The 20,555-nt window shown below is 34.9% G+C and overlaps 1 protein-coding gene across 1 annotated transcript in view; it reads right to left on the minus strand.

Moving 5' to 3' along the window:
- LOC148952992 (deoxycytidylate deaminase) overlaps positions 1-19,198 on the minus strand; it is a 131,543-nt gene extending 112,345 nt beyond the window's left edge. Inside the window, exon 1 of the mRNA XM_089087492.1 lies at positions 19,120-19,198. The gene's annotated coding sequence lies outside the window, so the exon portion shown is untranslated. The remainder of the gene's footprint in view (positions 1-19,119) is intronic.
- Between the last annotated feature and the right edge of the window lie 1,357 nt (positions 19,199-20,555).

Genomic DNA, 20,555 nt, shown 5'->3' on the forward strand with positions numbered 1-20,555 from the left:
TAATTTCTTGAATGAAATGCCTTTTTTGTTTATCCAGGATGCGAATTCAAGAAAGAATTTGCTACTTACTTAAAATTTTTTCATAATTTCTTAAATGAAGTTTCTGCATTGTGTATGCAAGAGGTGACTTCAAGAAAGAGTTTGTTACTTACTTGCTATTTCTCATAATTTTTTTAATGAAATATCTGTACTGTGTATCCAAGAGGTGAAACCAATAAAGAGTTTGTAAACTACTTGCAATTTTTTCATAATTTCTTGAATGAACTTTCCATATTGTGTATCCAAGAGGGGACTTCAAGAAAGAGATTGTTACTTACTTAGAATTTTTTCATAATTTCTGCAATGAAATTTCTACATCGTATATCCAAAACGTGAAAACAATAATGAGTTTGTTACTTACTTAGAATTTTGTCATAATTTCTTGAATGAAATGCCTTTTTTGTTTATCCAGGATGCGAATTCAAGAAAGAATTTGCTACTTACTCACAATTTTTTTCATAATTTCTTGAGTGAAATTGCTGTATTGTCTGTCCAGGAAGCGAGTTCAAGAAAGAGTTTGTTTGCAATTTTTTTCATAATTTCTTGAATGAAATTTCTGCATCGTTTATCTAAGACGTGAAAACAATAAAGAGTTTGTTACTTACTTAGAATTTTGTCATAATTTCTTGAATGAAATGTCTTTTTTGTTTATCCAGCAGGCCAATTCAAGAATGAATTTTCATCTTACTTACAATTTTTTTTTAATTTCTTAAATGAAATTCCTTCATTGTTTATCCGAGACGTGACTTCAAGAAAGAGTTTTTCACTTATTTACAATTTTTTTCGTAATTTTCTTAATTAAATTTCTGTATCTTGCATCCAAACGGTGATTTTAAGAAAGAGTTTGTTACTTACTGATTTACATTTTTTCCTAGTTTATTTAATGAAGTTTCTGCGTTGTTTATCCAAGAGGTAACTTCAAGAACGAGTTTTTTATTTACTTACAACTTTTTCATGATTTCATAAAGGAAGATTCTTCATCTTGTATCCGTCAGTTGAAAACAATAAAGAGTTTGTTACTTACTTGTGATTTTTTTCATAATTTCTTGAATGAAGTATTTGTATTGTGTACCCAAGAGGTGAGATCAATAAGTAGTTTGTTACTTACTTACAAATATTTTCCTAATTTCTTGAATGAAGTATCTGTATTGTGTATACAAGAGGTGAAATCAATAAAGAGTTTGTTAATTACTTACAAATATTTTCATAATTTCTTGAATGAAATTTCCGTATTGTGTATCCAAGAGGGGACTTCAAGAAAGAGATTGTTACTTACTTAGAATTTTTTCATAATTTCTTGAATGAAATTTCTGTATTGTGCACACAAAGGGCGAATTCAAGAGAGTTTGTTACTTGCTTAGAATATTTTAATAATTTCTTGAATGAAATGTTTTTTTTGTTTATCCAGGAGGCGAATTCAAGAAAGAATTTGCTACTTACTTGCGATTTTTTCATAATTTTTTGAATAAAATATCTGTTTTGTGTATCTAAAAGGTGAATTCAAGAAAGAGTGGTACTTACTTACAATTTTTTCATAATTTCTTGAAAGAAATTTCTGCATCGTGTATCCAAGAGGTGAAAACAATAAAGAGTTTGTTACTTACTTAGGATTTTGTCATAATTTCTTGAATGAAATGTCCTTTTTAATTGTCCAGGAGGCAAGTTCAAGAAAGAATTTACTACTTACTTACAATTCTTTCATAATTTCTTAAATAAAATTTCTACATTGTGTATCCAAGAGGTTACTTCAAGAAAGAGTTTGTTACTTACTTAGATTTTTTTTTCATAATTTCCTTAATTAAATTTCTGTATTGTGTATCCAAGAGGTGAATTAAAGAAAGAGTTTGTTACTTACTTACTTACAATTGTTTCATAATGAAATATCCAACAACGAATGTTGATAAAGAATTTATTCATTCTGATACCTAGATTTTGTCAATGTTATCCCATGTGTCTGACAATAGATGTATGCAAATTCCTTTTCTTACATCTCCAATGTTTTAGTAGACATTCTAAACATTTGATATGCTAGTATACTCTAAAAATAATGAACACATAACAATGTAATGCATAATATATTTTTAATGAAATAATGCTATGTAGAATATTAATGCAAAAATATATTATGATACATTATTAATATCAATGATCGACTTTGGACATTTTGAATCTTTTCCTTAAAATAGTTTACCATGTTCTCTCTTGATATTGTAGCTTGATATTGTTGTCTTCTCTTAGCTCGTAATCAGTAGAATAATCATTATTCCATTTTGAGTCATACACAATTTTTACTGGTGTGTCACGGACAGGTTCAATATGCGTTTCGTCTTTAGCATTATTTGGTTCATTGATTGTTTGATCAATGGTAGTAACGTTTGCTGGCACTTTGTTTTCAAACGATTCATCTTCATATTCCATAGTGATATTTTCTACCAATGCCCTTTTTATTTTTCCGGCAATTTCACTGTGTATTACAACATTATTTTGACATAGGTGACAGTTTCGGCACGTAGACAAGATATGGTTTATGATATTAGTAGAAGAGTAGGCCTTTCTTTTTTGACCTTCCGTTGAATGCTAATACCCGAAAGCTGACGATAGGATGTATCAGTAGGTAATGTGTTACTTGCAACAGTAGCAAGGAGCTGTCCTCTATCATCAACGATTATTTTTATGTTGGCATTCTTTTTGAGTGCAATCATCTCTGGAGATCTCAATCTCGCATATCCACCAACATAAGAGTTGAATTTTTTCGGTACTCCAAAGAAATTTAATTCCTTACTGTCATGACAATGCACGCATACGTTTCCGATAGTGCTACCACTTGCACTTATTTCATAGTTTAAATACTTCTCCTTGTCAGCATTCAATGCTACAATGACAATATCACGTGAACACAGGTTCTTAAAATGCTCTATCTTCACTTTTTTAAAGATATGACTTATGTGTTTATCGTTCCATTGCGTAAAAAATACTGATTTAGTACATGCAATAAACTAGGTAGTGTCCATAACCCGCCATAAAGTACCAGTGGGAAAGCCGCATCGTGTCTCTGAGCAAGCATAGAGTACAATTGTTATAGCCATAAGCATATTTCATGTCATTTTAAAATACGTAAAAAAAAGTTGAATAATTTCGAAGTCCAAAAAAAAAAATTTGTCCAATAAAAAAAAAGTACCACTGCAAACAAAATTTTTCCAATAGTAAAAGTCCCGACAAACATTTCTATATAATTTTCATTTTGAATTTGGAAAATATTAAATGTTATTTTTTTATGTTTTAAGTATGTTACATCTCATTCTACAAGATGTAAAAAAAGTTGAAAAATATAACATGTTAAAAAAAATAATAAAAAAAGTTTAAAAAAAAACTTAAAAAAAAATTCAAAAAAAAATGTGGGGAGGGGGGCCAACAAGTTTGGGTGAGGGGACCCTTGGAGGTTGGAAGTATACCTTTAGAGGTTGAGGTCCTTGGTGTTTGGGGTCATTGGTGCTTATGATCCATGATGCTTCAAACCTATAATCACCTCACTACTTGATTTAAAAGGATTTCTATTTATTGTTCTGAATTTCTTTATTAAAATTCTTTTCTTGCCATCTACATCTCTCTTAGTATCAACTGTTTAGTATACTATAACGTTAGACCATATTTTATATTGACAACACTGTTCAACTTCAATTCGCAAATACTAAGCCCTTTTTCGCAAATATAGTTATTTTTACGCAAATGGTACAATTTTCAAACTAAAATAATTCTAACTATAGCATCCCATTCTTCATTTTTTAATTACCCGCGAGACATTCTTAACCAACGGAATACCTTTTCGCAAATACCTTTTTGCAAAAAATTCGCAAATAGAGTTATTTTTAGGCAAATGGTACAATTTTCAACTTAAAACCATTCTAACTATAGCAGTCCATTCCTCATTCTTTAATTGCCCGTGATGCATTCTTAACCATCGGAAGTTTAATTTTGAATATTGAACCAGGAAAGAAAAAAAAACCTGTTATGATGAAGGATGAACGAACTTGCTAAAGCACATATCCTCTAAACCAGTCTGATTACATTATACAATCTCGTCCATAGTTCCAAAACGTGTTTGATCACTTTGTAGGTCTATAATATAAAGGGATTGGTCGCTTTTGCCTTAGAAACCCGTATGATAACTCATGTATCGTTCGTAGTAATAGGTGACTGTCCTTGGTAAGCCAATGTTCCGGTTAGGCTGCACTGTATATTCATGCCTCAGGCTTGTAGTCGTGAAAATACGCAGTATATTCTTGTATCCCTGAAACTGTATACACTATCACTACTGGTAAATCCGGCTCCCCCTTCATAGAAATTTCCCTTCCCCCAAGGAAACATCCTCCATGAAAAGACCCTCTCCCGTGAACCCCTCTTCCGACCTACCCCCCCCCCCCCACCAGAAAAAATCCCTCCTGAAAACGTCTGTATACTTCCTATCAACCAATACTTTAGGTAAACAATGGACAAAGTTCATAACTTTCAGCCCTTCCACCGAAAACTGTGGGGGATTAATTCATCCTCAAAGACATATTTATTATATTTTTGACTATGCTGAACAAAATGGCTATCTCAAAACTTGGATTGGGTGACTTCGAAAAAAATGAGCGTGGGAGGGGGCCAATTTGCCCTCCAATTTTTTGGTCACTTAAAAAGGGCACTAGAACTTTTAATTTTCGTTCGAATGAGTCCTCTCACTATATTTTACGACTACTGGATCGATACGATCACCCCTGGGGAAAAAAAAAAATAAACACGCATCCGTGATCTTTCTTCTAGCAAAAAATACAAAATTCCACATTTTTGCAGAGAGGAGCTTGAAACTCCTATAGTAGGGTTCTCTGATACGCTGAATCTAATGGTGTGAGTTTCATTTTTCATTTAAGTTCTACAGAATTTAGGGGTTGTTTCCCTCTTTTTTCGATAATAAGTCAAATTTTCTCAGGCGCTTAACTTTGATGGGTAGGACTAAACTTGATGAAACTTATATATTTAAAATCAGCATAAAAATCTGATCCTTTTGATGTATCTGTTGGTATTAAAATCTCTTTTTTTTGAGTTTCGGTTACTATTGAGCCGGGTCGCTCCTTACTTACAGTTCGTTGCCATGAACTGTTTCAAAGAAAACTCTTTTAGAGGAAACCTGCCTGTTTGTAAATTAACTATGAAGAAAAAAATGTCTTTTTCGAAAAAGAAGTTTTCAAAGAAATATAAGAGCTACATCATCAAACCAAAGACGAGCAGAAATAAAGTTAAAAAAAAATTCAAACTTAAAACGAACAGAAATCATTATCAATGAATAATTTAGACACAAAAAAAAAGAAATTACAATGAAAGATCAAGCCAAACTTAAAACAAACAGAAATTGCCATAGACAGGAGTGGAGCTAACGCCCTCTAAGCCTTCTAAATGCCTGAACAAACTAGTCTTTTATTTTCTGCGAGCTACTGAAGGACTTGTCAGTTCTTAAGAGAAAATCTTGTCTTTTGCGTCAGTTTTGTGTTTTCAGTAAAGCGTTAATTTTGTAGGTGTTACAGTCAATGTAAACAAGAAGGCATTATAATGCCTGGGAAATTTAAAAAGTTTCTATTGAGGTAACATAAAATTATAGAATATCTAGATAATACGACATTGCCCTATTGTAAACCCATTGCCCTGTGGTATTACAAACCTACTTTTTCTAATTCCAATTCCCTAGAGACAGAGCATCATAAATTCTATATACCGGTGTTCTACTTAGGGTTTCTAGAGTCCAATATAAATTTCAAAGATAAAATTGACTCACACTGCATTAAAATTAGGTTTCGGAGTATTTTTTGTGAATTCTATCACTGTTTGTGAAACACTGTCTATTAAAAGGAATTTATTACTATTTGAACTTCTGTTTAAATTAGTTTTCATGTTTCCTGTTCCAAGACTCACATTCAAAGTTCACACGGTCATAATAAATAATGCTGAAAATCGACTGGACAATCTGAAACGAAAAATAATTTAGATTTCGATATTTGTTTTCAATTTTTTTTTTGTTCATATATTAGGAATGTACTTACATATAGTACATACCTAATATATCAGTTATTTTTAACATAAAGACAGAAAAACGTCAAACTATACAGTTTCTATTTATTAAAGCAGCTTTCAGTTTGGTGAAAATTCGAGTTACACAGATTTTGTTTTTTTATTTACAGCACTTGCAGTTGTCAGACTTCAGCCACATCGACTGTTGCTTGATCCCCAGTTTTGGTTGACATTCCTGCACATTCTTTTACTGAGATAATTTCATTACTTTCTTAAATTTTAATTTGGACATTTAATTGTCATTCCACAATGTCTCATTTTGCTATACTGTATATCATTGATTTAAGACAGTGAATTTGGGTTTTAAAATTTACCATTCAAACGGAGCAGTATCAGGGTTGCCGCCTATAACACGAAAGCGCTATTTTATTACGTGTAGCACTATTTTAGCACTATAACAGTCAATTTTTTAACTACAGCACCGAAAATCGCTGTGTAGCACGCGAATTTGGGCAATTGTAGCACTTTAGGAACAGACCGGGGTAAGCAAACTCGTTCAGTATGCTCTAGTATGTCAAAAAATCTTGAGATTTTGCTGAACGGATATTATAAATGAGTAGTTTTTCTTTTTTTTTTCTGCTCTGATGTTGTATCAAACTGCAGATATTGAATTAAATGCATGTCAAGATAACCTAGAGCTCTGCTTCTGACAGGGAATAGGTTCATTCGTAACCAAAAAACTTTTCATTACATATTACAAATTCGTTCAAAGTATAAGGTTAATTTAGGATTCCATGTTCCATACCTAATTTATAAAGACTGGCACCTGCTATTTCAAGAATAAATGCCAAAATATTTCTTCCATTGGTGCGACCTCTGTCGATATCTGGGAGTCTCTATCGTATACTTTCAAACTCGAGGTTTGAAGCCTTTTTATACCTAATTTTTGCTGAAATTTTGCTCATTTTTAATGTCAGCAGTCCTTTTTTCTCACATTAGGATCCTCTGAGATTACCAGACAATTTTCTGATTTGATCGGTCATTCTAAGTATAATGAAAACTGGGTACTTGTATATTATACGCCACTCAAGTGCTTCATTTAATTAGAACCTGTTTCTTTGACGCTCAATCCTAATGAAATATCACAAGAATAATGAAAATATAATACTTTAGAAACAAATTTGAGCTAGGCTATATGTTTGCACATTAGGGAGGGGAGGGGGTAAAGTATAGCTTAAAATTTGTTAGGTAGAATTATTCTGCACATTATAAAGTAAGAATTGTTTTCTAACTTCAAACTGTCCAAATACTTTACCCTCACCTCTAATGTGCAAATATATAGCCCAAATAAGATATTTCCCGTCTACTCTGCCACTTGTCTTTGTCTTGTCTCACGCTGAGCTAAAAGAAACTAACGAAGGAACCGGTTCTACTTAAGTTCTACTTATATGAAGCACTTGAGTGGCGTGTAATACACAAGTACCTAAAAATGTCCTGAGTGATAAGATTCACCGCAACACCATACCACCGTAACATATATTGCACTAACTGTTCTACTTAAGTTCTACTTATATGAAGCACTTGAGTGGCGTATAATACACAAGTACCTAAAAATGTCCGGAGTGATAAGATTCACCACAACACCGTATCACCGTAACATATATTGCACTAACTGCGAAGCTATAATTTGTGTTCATTTTAAGCTTCGACTTCACTCTCCACTTCCATCAGTAAGACTTGTTTTTTTTTTAAATTAATGGGTCCGGCGTTAGCTAAAATCTCGACATTAGCAAAATGTCGACGTTAGTTACATCTCATTGGTGCGAACAGGCCTTAAAGGAGTCATAATTTTGAATTCACCGGAGAAATATGCACAAGCAAAAGACCGAATTATTATGAATACTTAATAAGACTGGAGATCTATCTTCTTTTTGTTTAACATCAAGCTACTATGGAATAATATTGGGCAAATTAAATACCAGACTTCAAATTAAAGTTTACTTAATTCCTCATTTTAAAATGCATTCAAAGAAAAGAGAAGAAGGATACGAATCTCATTTCTCACGACTTGATCTTTTTTACGAATTCTATAATTGAACATAATCGACAGCAATGCCATGATAGACTAATTCAGGGGAGAAAAAGTCTGAATACTCAAAAGGAGATAGTCAATAACAAGTTTTTTTTTGTAACATAATTTCCTTTCGTTGATGTCGGCAAATTAACGTAATTTATAGTAGTAGGAAATTATCAGAACACAAAACATGTCAAACTGGAATTCGACCGCATTTCTTGGGAAGTATTTACCAGCCTGTCTCGAAATATACCCTCTAATTCGGACGAATTGTAAAAAGGCAAATCACGATTATTTTTTCAGATCTCTGAAGAAATCTTTTACCCATTTTCTTGATATGTGCAATGTGCGTCTTGAAATCTATCTTGTCCCCAGATTCCACATCTTCAGAAACGAATCTTGGGATTGGGAGGGGGTGTAATAAGATACCAGTAAGCTTCATAAAACCGTTAGAAAAATGATTTCGTCATAACACTCAGCGACAATTTAATATAGGCAAACTGCTGCTTTTGGAGGAAAAAATCAATCACTTTCTGTTTTGATGAAGAAAGGAAAGATAACCACTTTTTTTTCTTTTTCAAAAAGTGGAGGGCTACAATAGGGCACTCTCTGAAACAAATGAAGCCCTCGGACCATTCCTCCCTGGTATAAGTTATACTGTCAATGGTAACCTTTGTAGTGTGCTACTGCTACGATCGCTACTACTCAGGGATGTATGAATGAATTTATTCCAGAGGGGGTGGGGTTTCCTCTTGTCCCTGTCCCAAAAAAAAGAGTCATCTTGATGTAAGTTGAAAGTCAAATTACAATTCAAAAGGCAGCTTGATGTTCAGTCAGAAGAGATTCTTGGCAATGCCCACGTTAAAACTCGCTCTTCTCTCGGTCCCTTCAATATAAAAAAAAAGGTCTTATTAATCCAAAAACTAAAATTTTTACTACATTTTCGAACTCAACGTGCTCGATTAGATAGGAAACGGGTAGCCCATATCACAAATAGTTATAAATAAAAATTCAACCCCTTTGTTTTTCATCTTTGAGGGTGGTTTTGGGATATTTCTGAAAAGGGATAGGGGTGAAACTTTGATGCGTTGTTAACCTGGATTTTCTTAACATCTAGGAGCAAAAAGAATTTTGCCCAATTTGCCTAAGGTTAGATCATTTTTTTTCGCAAATTTCCCCTGTTAACTAGAATTATTCCGGCAACGTTGGTTCGTAATACAAGGAGCGTTCAGTGAACTTATAAATATCAACAGCAAAGGTGGTGCTAGACTGCTAGCCCTCAAAAGGTTTGGCTGATACTTCGTAGCACCCATCACAATCAAGTTCTGTAAATAGGATCGCCAGCAGTGCTGCCAACGCGGTATAATTGTAACGTTGTTGGTATAATTTAGAGATTTTTTACAACAAGCTACCTTCAGACATAGGTACAATAAAAATGACTGGTACAGTTTGATTACACATTTACATGGTTAAGCTCCACTTTCTGAACTTTTCCTCCAGTCAGCTCTTAAGCATACAAGCAATGACAAATCCCAAATTTTCATGGGGGGGGTACAACAAAAACACATCAACAATTTGTTTATATGGATTTTCGTTAGTTTTTACGAGTCAGGCAAAAATATTTGGGGGAGAGGGTTTAAACCAGGTACTCTCCTCCCCCTGGGTACGGCCTTGAATATAAGCAAAAAAGGGATGCTCCGTTTAACACAAGCTTGACACACAAAAAAGTCCCCACGAATTTCAAACTGATCATCGCACAAGGGAGCACTTAAAATTAGTTTCTAAGAGATGTGATATTTTGGGGGGGGGGCGAGAAATTGTTTCTTTTTCAGTTTATTCCAGTACTTTTATCGGCTAAACGAAAAACTGACGGAAAACACAATAATTGTTTCACAAACATCTTTTGTGGCACAATTTGGTCAGAAAGGTAAAAATAATCTAATTCAAAGCGTTGGCAACGCTGGTCGCCATCTCCCCTGTACCTGATCGGAAGCACCTTCGGTAGTATCATCCCACTTTGGTTACATTACATCCTTCTTGTTCTAAAATCACGCTTTAAGAGAATTCCCAGGTTCTTTACATAATTCCATTGGGGTTATTTAAAAGTACTTTTTCGTGTCAATATGAAGCCATCACACGAAATAGGCCATAAAACTGAGCAAAATAAAGGTTTTTCCCATGAGTGCTATAATAATAGAAACCGATATAAAAGTTCAAGCACATTTAACGTAATGAAAGATAACAAATAACACATTAGTTGCATTCAAACGTGGGTAAAAACAAAACACAAAAGTAGTATACCTATCTATTTGTCAGTCAATTTGATCATTAGATATAGGCGGTCTAAATACTTCAGTTATGTCAGGGTGATATAGAACTTTCCCATGGCTCAACTTGGTAATTGAAGAGCGGCTGAATAGTATTGTGTTCAAATGTCTGATGTAATTATAAGCCACTGGATAATTTACTTCACAAACTTGCGATAAGTAACAGGTGGGTGGGAATTTGTAATTCAGGCTCTGATTTCTCTTGATTTGAGATTACGAGATCATGAGATAAAAATTAATGTAATACTGCTACCCCCAGTAATTCTCCAAAAACAGTTGCCTATTCATCTGGACCTGGACACTGACTATATACTTTAATACTTTGTCATATTCATTTGTGAGTTTATTTATTTATTTTCCTCAAGATTGAGTAGTATATAGAATATATAAAGGTACTTGTCGGGTATTGGAAACACATTACGCTTAGGTTACATCTCAGAAAATCGGTTTCATAGCTACAAAAACAAGCGATGCATTGGACTTGTACAATTTTGGCTATATATTTGCAGATTAGATTGGGGGTGGGGTTAGTTTAGGTTACGCTAGGTTGGGTTAGGTGGAAAATATATTGTTGCACTTTTGTTATAAGCTAGTAACTTTTTCGGCAAAAAATTGTAGTGGAAATGGGTCTAGAAAACATACTCCCTTCCTTTCTAACTTACGCAACGTTTTAGAATAATAATTGTTTTAAGGATGTATCAAATTCAAAAAGTTCATAACTTATGCGGTGGAAATCGCACAATTTATACATATTTATTAAATCATTAGCAGCCTGCTAAGAGACAGGCACAGAAAAGAGAGAGAATAAGCATTTCTTCTTTTGCAGGGATGAAAAACTTAATGATCGTATAATGGAAAATATTCATCTAATGGGTTGGCTTCAGGTGATCGTTGCATAGCACCACCTGATTGTTTTCGGCGTTGAGAGTTATGGACAGGGGGCCATTAAAAAGTGAAAATAAAAGGTCGTGCAAAAACTTAAGGTCATTCCGTGTTCGGCACCTTAAAAAAAAATATCAGCGTCGGCTAACTGCCTCAAAGACAAAATGCCTATTAGCGTATTTTTCCATCACCACGTGGAACTCCCGAACCAATTTTGTTAAAAATTGATAAGGGATGTTAAATGTGTCAACATTAGTAGTGAGTGGTTAATCTATATAAAGTCATGCCCTCCCTTTTCCCATGGGATTTTAAAGCCATGTCCTTGTCATCCCTGGAAACATTCCCTGGATGCCAGGTGTTCCAATATTGTTTCAGTACTGGCAAGATTCCCACAACACATCCCTGTTTCCAGGTGTTCTATAAAAGGGAACACAGCTAGCGACACACCCTCGCTTTTAAAGGGTCAGATAGGGAGTCTATAAGTTGAGCTACTAGCCCCTATATCCGTTTTAAACAGTCAAGTGTAATATGGATGACCCAATTTTCTGTAACCTTGCGTCAGGACCCATGGGGAACCCCTGCTTGTAACTTAACGACAGCACATACCTTACGCAATGGCGGTTAACATGTCTTATGTAAGGACAACGCACATCTTACGTAATAATAGCCCATAAAACACTGTCACTTGGTTGTAAGTTATGCCCAGGGGCATATAATTTTTTATAGAAATCGTTGTCGTAGAAATTTCAAAAAGGGCTCTTTCGATTGGAAATTTAAAAGGCTAGTGCCCTTTTTGATAGTCAAAAGTGATTGGAAGGCAGCTAACATCCGTTCCACACCCACTATTTCCCCAAACACATCCAATTAAAAATTGGAGATAGCCATTTTGTTCAACGTAGTTCAAAGTTCTGGAAATTATATCTTTGATCACGACACTTCCCCCAAAGTCTTCACGGCAAGGGTTATAAGTTATGCCCTGAGGGCATATATGGTTCTTATGGAAGGAATGCTCGTATAAATTTCAGAGAGGGCTCATTTGATCGAAAATTGAAAGTTCTAGTTCATTTTTTAAGATTCAAAAGAGATTGGAGGGCACCTAGCCCCCCCCCCCTTCACACTCTTTTTTGCTCAAACCCATCCGATAAGAACTTTGAGATAGCCATTTTTTTAAAAATAGTTCAAAAACCATAAAAAGAAAACTCCAGGGTCGACCCAGCCCCCCAGGGCCCGAGGGCAGACGTTGTAAGTTATGCCCTGGGGGAACAAATGGTTCTTATGGAATAGATGCTCTTAAACACTTCAGAGAGGAGTAATTTGATTGGAAACTGAAAGTTCTAGTTCAGTTTTTGAGAGTCAAAAGAGATTGGAGGGCAACTAGCCCCCTCCCCCGCCACGCTCTTTTCCCCCAAATGCATCCGATAAAAATTTTGAGAAAGCCATTAAGCCAAAAATTGTTCAAAATTCCGATAACAAAAACTCAGGTGTCGACACAACCACCCAGGGCCAGGGGGCAGGCGTTGTAAATTATACCCTGGGGCATATATGGTACTTATGAAAGTTCGAGCTCACTTTTTAATAGTCAAAAGAGATCGGAAGGCAACTAGGCCCCCAGAGCCTTCTTTTTCCGAACCCATCTGATGAAAATTTTGAGATAGACATTTTGTTAAAAATAGTTCAAAGGTCGGATAACAAAACTCTGGTGTCAACAAAACCCCCCAGGCCCAAGGGAAGGCGTGCTAAGCTATGCCCTAAAGGCATGTACGGTTTCTTATGAAAGTGATGCGCTTATAAACTTCATACAGGGCTCAATTGATTGGAAACCGAAAGTTTTTGTTCAGTTTTCAAGAGTCAAGAGATTTAAGGACAACTGCCTCCCCCCAACGCCCTTTTTTCCCCAAGCCCCTCTGCTACAAAATTTCGAGATAACCCGTTTTTTGAAAATTGTTCGAAAATTAGATAACAAAAACTCCAGTGTCAACACAACCCCCAGGGCCCGGGAGTTAGGCATCCTAAGTGTTGTCCTAGGAACACATATGTTTCTTATGACACGGATGCTCGTATAGGCTTCAGAGAGGGCTCATTTGATTGGAAATTGAAAGTTCTAGTTCACTTTTTTGAAGTCAAAAGATATCCGAGGTCAACTAGCCCCCCACACACCCTTTTTTCCTCGAGCCCATCCGATAAAGTTTTTAAAATAGCCATTTCCTTAAAAATAGTTCAAAACAGATAAGAAAAACTCCTGTGTCGACGCAACCCCCCGGGGCCCGGAGGCAGGCGTGGTAAGTAATGCTCTGGGGGTATAGTTCTTATGGAAGAGATGCTCGTACAAACTTCGGAGAGGGCTCATTTGTTTTGAAATTGAAAGTTCTTGTTCATTTTTTAAGAGTCAAAGTAGATCGGAGGGCAACTAGCCCCCCCCCCCCCTTCATGCCCTAAATGCATCAGATAAAAATTTTTAGATAGACATTTTGTTAAAAATAGTTCAAAATTCAGTAAACAAAAACCCCGGTGTCAACAAACCCCCCAGGGCCCGGGGGTAGGCGATATAAGTTATGCCCTGGGGGCATATATGGTTGTTATGGAAGGGATACTCGTATAAACTTCATAGAGGGCTCATTTGATTGGAAGTTGAAAGTTCTTATTCTCCTTTTAAGTTTCCAAAAAGATCCAAGGCAACTGCCCCCCACCCCCCCCCCCCCAAACCCATCCGATAAAAATTTTGAGATAGCCATTTTCTAAAAAATAGTTTTCAAAGTTTTAACAAATTCCCAGGGTGGCTGTATCAAACCAGTGGTACATCATGACATCAAGAAAAGGCTCAAATTGTCTGTAGTTACAAGAAAAATGACAATAAGAATCCATGTATAGAAGCGTGCCAAGTGCCAGGGCCCTGCGGCAAAGCCGCCGGACTCCTGGTACTATATTTAATCTTCAAAATTACAAGGTTATTCACTTTTGTAATAGCGTATGCATATTTGTCTACCACTACTTCATGGATTTGAAGACAGCTCAAAGCTGCCACTTACTAGTACCCATTCTGAATGGGACCTGGGAGAGTTGATTTATGATCAACTTAAATTCAACCTACATTCACAGACTGATGCAGCAAAAGCTAACAGGACTATTGCAATGAAGTAGAAAAAATTATTTTGGGGATGAAAAGTACATTGGCCGGTAGTGATTCATTTAATCTTCTCGTGTTTAAAACAGCATTTCCTTATATTGCTGATGTTTTTACTTTGCTTATTAATGTGTGTTTGAAACAGGAAATCTTGAAAGTTGCTAGGATAACTCCTATTTTTAAAGGCGGTAATTAGAATGATCTTGGAAAATATCAGCCTATTTTGGTCTTACCTATTATTCCTCATGTACTAGAAAAGTGTATTAATAGAATATATGATCATCTGGAACTGCATAAACTGTTAAGTCCAATTCAATTTGATTTCAGGAAGGGTAGAACTACAGAGATGGCATTATCATATGTAATTTCGGTAATTAATGGAGCTCTTGATAACAATCTTAGAGTAGCTGGTTTGTTTCTGTATTTGATTAAGGCATTTGACACTGTTGACCACCAAATACTATTGCGAAAATGTTAATTTTATGGACTAAGAGGGGCTACTTTGGCTTTGCTTCATGATTACCTCCATAATAGGGAGCAGTACATTCACCTTAGTGGATTTTCTTCAAGTAAAAGTCTTGTTATATGTGGGGTCCCCCAGGGCTCTGTATTAGGTCCTACTCTTTTTTTGATTTTTATTAATGATCTGCCAAATGCTGTTGCAACTATTACTAGAATTAGGGATTTAGTCAATCCTGCACCTTCTGGGTTCAGGACCACTACACCCTTATTTGCTGATGATGCAACATTGATGTGTCTTGCTTCAACTTAACAAATACTTACCTCTACAATTAATGCAGCTATGACTAAGACAGGTCTATGGTTGAAGGTAAACTGGCTTGACCTAAATATAAGTGAGTCAAATGTTGTTATCTTTTTGTTGTCTCCAAATGATTATCCTTGGATTACGGAAATAGCTTCACCAAAGGAAATTCTTAAGAGGTTAAGTTCCATTAAGAACCATGGAATTATTATTGATGAAAATTTATCATTTAAGTACCATGTAAAGCTATAAGTAAAATACTATCACGGAATTTAAGGATTATCCATAAATTAAAACACTTTTTCCTTCATATGTTTTATTGTTATTATATTATTCTCTGATAAATCTGTACATTTTGTACTGTTTGTCTGTATGGCTTGGTACTTCCCCTCAATACTTCACCTAATACGTGTACTGCAGAATAATGCTATCAGATCATTTTGTGGAATAGGGAACCAGGATTTGGTCATGTCAATGTACTGTATAACTAATATAATGCCTGCAGCTGGATTGCGTGATTTTTATACACTGGTTTTTATGTATAAGTATTGTTATGGTTGCCTTCCAGACTCTTTTACAGGAATATTCTAGGAAAGGTCCAATGTTCATTGTCATGGATCTTGGACAAGTGGAGATATTGAGGTTCCTTGCCTAGTGTCTAGTAGGACTGCCTTTTCAGTTATTTATAGAGGGGCTAAGCCATGGAATAAGCTTACCCCAAGTACCAAGTAATTACCCATTAGTCAATTTAAATATGAGCTACGTGTATGGTTGCTAGATAAGTATACCTTCGAAACAGATTGAGATGGATGGAATTAAATTTGACAGTAATCGTTTATTGTTTTTGTTTACTTTGGGATCATGATATTATGTTGTTTTATTTGGTATGAATTATTTATGTAAGTTTTTTTTGGTACACAGTTTCAGCCTTCTACTTCTTTGTTTGTTTTAGTTTTTTTCTTCTATTTTTTAAATTCTTTTTTTTTTTTTGTTAGTAGCATACCCTTGCAATCTATGCTTTTGATGTGCTACTCATTGATTTTGTCTCCGTTTTTTTTTTTTGGCTAATAAATTGCTATTATTACTACAATGAAGAGAAAATTCAACATTAGATCCACCAGCTGTAATCACCAAACTTCTGAATGGATTAGTTCGACTGGAATAGACATTAGTATGTATGTTACTGCCCTAGTCAACAAATCAGACAAATCGACTTTTGAAACAATTTTATTGGCAAGCAACAAAATGCACCAAGTCTTTAGGATAGGTTGTACTCATCTCAGCTTTAAAAGGTGAGAATACCATCCCTCATATAGTCTCATAGGCATGGGGATCCAGGGATGGATTACAAGCTGTCAAGTGACCAGGATACCATCCTTAAATCAACAAAAGTTTGACAGCTCTTCAAAAATGAAAAATCAAATCTATAGAAATTTAAAATGATAACTGTTGTTCTAGAATAACTTGCCACAATTGAACCTATCAGTCCAGAAACCCAGCCTATCAACCTGCAGAAAGAGTGAGTGTCTATAGAAATGCCAGAGGGTAGTTGTTGATTATAGTGTTACCACAATCAAGCCTATAAATCCACAAATCCTGGCAATCAATAGGCAGAAAGAGTGACTATCTATAGAAATTTAAGAAGATAATTGTAGTTTTAGAGAAACTTACTATAATCAACTAACAAGATTTTTGAAGATATAAAATTTCATCAGAGGGTGGAGGGACTGCAGTCTGGGGGTCAGTTGCCATCTACCCCATAGCAAATTATGCACCTGGTCTCTTGTTGTAAGTTTGATAGCTATCATATTTTTTTTTTAAAGGCAATCTTCAAGTATGTGTATCCTTTTTCCTTAAGATTTATTTTAAGTCTGTTGGTCCTCTTAGTTGGACAAAAAACAACAATCAGATTTCTGGAAAATTATGTAAATCATAAATTTAAACTATATTATTTGATTAACAGGTAAATTTTGTTTTCTAGTTAGATAGTTTCTTTTATAACTTTTAAAAAAGCTTATTATTCTAATTAAACAACCCTTGTGTTTCAAGAGTAATTCTTCAATAACTAGAAAAAAAAGACAAACAATAGGCTAGCATAAAGAGCAATGTATTGAGGAGAGGGAAACCACACTCATATATGTAATAATTTCTGTCTGTTTTAAGTTTTAATGTTGCTCCTTACTTTCAATTGAAAAAACTTGTTGTTTTTTTAATTAAAGGGGAGGAGTGATTAAATTGTAATAGTAGCAACTGTTGTATTTGGAAAGAGCATTAAATAGTGAGTGGAAGGATATATTTATCTTTAACAGAGAAGATTAATCAAACATTTTGTAAATTTACTGTTAAAGATTTTTGAATTCAAGAAAGATATGCTATTGTAAAGTGCACACACTGGAACTTTGAAACTTCTCAATATTTGTATAAACAATATTTCCTCTAATCTTTTATTGCACTAAATTAGATGTTCTTATTGAATGACCAACCTGTCACTGACAGATGAGAACTCATTGATAATGGCTAGCAAAAGTAATAATAAGATGATACTGGTGAAATGGTACCCAACCAGTAATAAACCTTTGTATGCTCTTAATTTGTATATACCCAGGCTTGGATTTACCAATAGGCCCAGACCTAGGGGAGCAATAAATTATTACTGAGTGATTATTTTTTTATTAAAACTAGACTGATGTGAATTATGGTCAAAGTATCATGTGTATTCTGCTGCTGCACTGCCTATTCACAGAAAAGTGATTTTAAAAGTATTATGGTGTCAAATTTTTATGCTTTTTATTTGAAGTCGTAATTGTGGTGTGAGATTCTTTGTCTTAACTAGACTAGCTACACTAGCATCAAAAGATTAATATTATTTGACACTTTTTTAAGTATAACTGTTGCTAGCCTACCATACCTGGACATAGGATAACTCTAGAGAATGTATAAGGTTTGTTGATGTTTTTTTGCATTGTATCTGATTGATATTATGAAACAATAACTGCTTTGATGAGAAATAAACAGAGATAATAGGCCAATATAAACAAATAAAATAGGCAAACTTTTTCCAAATAACCTAGAGCTATATGAAGGCATTAGAGAAGGGGGGTAGATCTAATTGTTGTGGTAGCTGAAATTATTTTGCAAATAGTTTTGAATTAAGCATCCAATAATTTAATTGTAGCTAGGCTAGAACAGACCAAGAACCTGCTTAGGCCTAGAATCCTGTTTAGGCCTAGTGCATGTGAAGTAGGCAGAAGCCAAATTTGTAAATATCTACCAAATCATATTATTTTCTTATGCATAAAGTGAATATACCACTCAATTCCTTTTTTTATGCTGTTTACAAATTTAATATTATTTTATTTTGTAAATTATTTTCAGCCCCCCCCCCCCCCTAGATATGCCAATTCAGGGTATATATTTCTACATTAGGGGCAGTGGGGGTAAAGTTTAAAATTACCTCCCATTTACATCAGAAATAAAATTTGCCCCCCCCCGAATGTAGAAATAGATACCCTGAATTCGCATATATAGGGGGGGCTGAAATTCCTTTCCGATAGAAAAGATTATTATATTCGTAATCAGCATAAAAAAAGGCATTGAGTGGTATATTCACTTTATGCGTAAGTCAATAATATTTTTTGGTAGATATTTACCGCCAAATTGCCCCCTTCCAGATCTAAGAAAATTGCTTTCCACTCCTCTACATTTCATGAGTGGACGCTAAGCCTACTGCTATTCTGTGTTCTACAGACAAACCTAACCTAAATAGACTAGTCAACACCTATATGAAAGCTCCGAAGATTTACTTTTAGTCTATTTTCTTTTTATTGCCTACAAGTCCGTACTAGAGAATCATCTTAGATATAGAACTTACTTGATAATAAATAAGGCAATGGTCTTGAAATTCAAATTATTTGCCCATTTTTACATTTATTAGCGCAAGCGAGTTTCTGTCGTCTGTCTTCAATGGTGTGCCTGTAACTGAACCACCGTGTAACTGAACCACCGTGCAACTAAACCACCGTGCAACTGAACCCCCGTATAACCGAACTCCCTTGCAAAGAACTCTCGTGTAACTGAACCACAAGGCAACTGAACCCCATTTGACTAGACCGTTGTGCAACAAAACCCCCGTGTAACTGAACCCCCGTGCATCTGAACCACTGTACAACCGAACCACCGTGTAACTGAACCACCGTGCAACTGATCCACCCTGCAACTGAACCACCGTGCAATTGAACTACCGTGTAACTGAACCATCGTGCAACTGAACCATCGTACAACTGAACCACTGAACTCTGATTTTCAGTTCACTGAAAATATTAGGCAATATCATTGGGTAAAACACAAGTCAGAATTTGTAAATGTTCAACCTTGTTGAAATGGTTTGTTTCTTATATTCATGATATAAACGCCTGTCACAAGTGTTCATGAAAAAGCTTTGTTTTATTTTTGTAAAAGAAAAAGAAGATCCGATTTCAGAAACCACTAAAGCTGATTTATTACTCTTTTCTTTAGATGAATCAGACCTTTCTGGACGTTAAGTAGTAAATATATGTGTTGAATATATTGGACCTTTTTGAATCTACATAACAAATTTTGATCATATGTCTTTGAGAAGATTGCAGCTAAAAATGACATGGGAGGGGGACTGGTTGCACTCCAGCCTTTTTTTTCAAAATTCCTTCAACTTGCCCTGAAAGTTTTAACTTCATACCCTCAGGTTTATACCCTTAGCTGTTCTCGATACATTGCAGATACAACTTCTTTTAAAACTGGATGCACATAGTATCTCTTGATTTAGTTGAAGATGCTCCTAAATATTTTCCGAACAATGTGACTGCTGATATCATCAACCCTTGTAAATGTTCCTGGTATTTCGTTTTCACATCCAATAAAGAAATAAATGCTTTTTGATTGTGTTTGGCACTCTTCTTGACAATTCCCCAAGGTTTAACCTTAATGCTGCATGCTTTTTAACAATAGGCAACTTGTATAACTTACATGCCTTGTACCAGAGGCTGAGGGTTGTGAACCATAGTTATTTAACTCTGGCACAGTTATTTAACCTTTGAACTGTTTTAAATAAAATAACCATCTCAGAATTTAGATCCGATGTAGTTTGGGAAAAAACTTGGGTGGGGTGGGAACCTTCCAATCACTTCTAACTCTGAAAAAGTGCACTGGAAATTTTGATTTCCAATCGAATGAGTTCCCCCCGAAAGCTCATATACAAATTTTTTTTCTACAAAAACCTTATTTGTTAGCAATAAGAAACTAGCTTAACTTACATCCCTTGCCCCAGATGCT

Source organism: Artemia sp. Qi Xiang Cuo, chromosome 4 (assembly GCF_049724085.1).
Source record: "Artemia sp. Qi Xiang Cuo chromosome 4, ASM4972408v1, whole genome shotgun sequence".
NCBI lineage: Eukaryota > Metazoa > Arthropoda > Branchiopoda > Anostraca > Artemiidae > Artemia > Artemia sp. Qi Xiang Cuo.